Genomic DNA, 1,817 nt, shown 5'->3' on the forward strand with positions numbered 1-1,817 from the left:
CCAGGGGCATTTGGCAGCCCTAGGCAGGCACGATGGAGGTTTACAAAATTAGGCATGGGTTGGAGAGAGTTGACGAAGAGAACTTTTTCTCCCTCTCCCAAAATAGTAGAATTCGAGGTCATCCCATGAAGCCGATGGGCAGTCGGTTCAGGACGGACAAAAGGAAATACTGCTTTACACAGAGGTTGCGTTCAGACGGGGCATTTGCAACGGTATAGGTGCCGGTTGGAATCGGTGTACTTACCGGCGTTCACACATAGAACATCTGCCTTCCGTCCCTAACTGTTGCAAAGAGCTTTAAACCGTTGTATTCTGCCACTAGGTCCCCAAGTGGTGGTATCTTGAGTGCAACGGTTGTAATCGCTTTACACACACCCCCCGTCTGATCGCTCTCCACTGGTGTCTAGCCACTTCCGTTTGGAAGCCTGAGGCTTCCAATTTTCGCCCGCCATTTTTTTTTTAGGTCAGCGATATGCGCTTGGGCGAAGCTTCGCCCTGCCATTGGTTTAAAAAAAGAAAGAAAAGGTTCTTAGTTTAACGTTTTAGAGGAGTCTGGGACCTCAGGGAGGCCAGTTTGGTCTTTAAACCTTAAAGGTAAGTCCTCTCTTCAGGGCATGCTTTTCTGGATGAGGTGTTTTGCGCATGCGCGAAGATCGCCATTCTGTGGATGGCTGCCTATGCGCATGCGCAAGCTGTGTTAAAAAAAAAACACCCGCCAATGCCCGCTGTGTGCGAACGGGCATACAGCGATGGGCTCCGCAGACAGGAGGTAAATGTGATCGCGTTTCAGCCGGCATAAACTGCAACAGTTCCAATCGGTACAGTTTATGCCGGCTGAAACACCCCGTCTGAACGCACCCAGAGAGTGATTAAAATGTGGAATTCGCTGCCAGAGGATGTAGTGATGGCCACAGGAATCAACAGCATGAAAAGGGGATTAGACTGATTCACAGAGAAGTCTAGCCATGGTGACTGAGGGGAACCTCCACATTGAGAGGCACTTACCCTCTGAAATCCAGAGCCAGGAGGCAACATCAACAGAAGGCTTCGGCCTCTCTGCCCTGTTGTTGGCCGTCCTTGAGGCCGGGGACAACCAGTAAATGTTGGTCAATTGGGCACATATGGGGAGGGGCGATCCCGATCTATGGCATCTGTCTCCTGGCCAAACCCCACCCTCCCCAGGCTCCACCCCCAAAATCTCCAGGTATTTTTCCATTCAACGCCGGAAACCCTACTTTGGTAAGTGGCACCGGCTGACTCAGAACACCTCGCTTTCCTACTCAGGCTTCAGTTTGGACTCAACATATTCCTACGAACTAAGAGATCCACACTTTAGAATGTTAGAATCACAGAGCTGGAAGGGACCTCCAGGGTCATCTAGTCCAACCCCCTGCACAATGCAAGAAATTCACTGCAAATAGCTCCCCCCCACACACACACCATGCCCAGAAGATGACAAAAAAAACTCCAGGATCCCTGGCCAAACTGGCCTGGAGAAAAATGGCTTCCTGACCCCAAAGTGGCTGTCAGCATTTCCCTGGGCGTCTCAGAAAGGGCCACAAGAACTAAGCCCTGAGGCAGCCCTTCCCGCCCTCCCTTCTCAGGATCTGCCTCAGTTTACAGAATCAGCCTTGCTGTCAGGCGGCCATCTGGCCTCGGCTTCAAAACCTCCAAAGGAGGCGAAGTCTTACCCTCTTCTTTTGTGTCGACTTACAGGATTGACGAGGATCCCGACCGGTTTCCCATTGCGATCGCCAATGCCAGCTGCCGCCACAAAGCCTGCGTCCACACCTCAGGACGGGGCCTGAACCACAGCC

The 1,817-nt window shown here is 52.0% G+C and overlaps 1 pseudogene; it reads left to right on the forward strand.

The window, feature by feature from the left end:
* The window catches only part of LOC107121428, a 6,389-nt pseudogene that overhangs the window by 4,368 nt on the left and 204 nt on the right, over nt 1–1,817 (forward strand).

Source organism: Gekko japonicus, unplaced genomic scaffold (assembly GCF_001447785.1).
Source record: "Gekko japonicus isolate JY-2015 unplaced genomic scaffold, Gekko_japonicus_V1.1 scaffold3719, whole genome shotgun sequence".
Classification (NCBI taxonomy): domain Eukaryota; kingdom Metazoa; phylum Chordata; class Lepidosauria; order Squamata; family Gekkonidae; genus Gekko; species Gekko japonicus.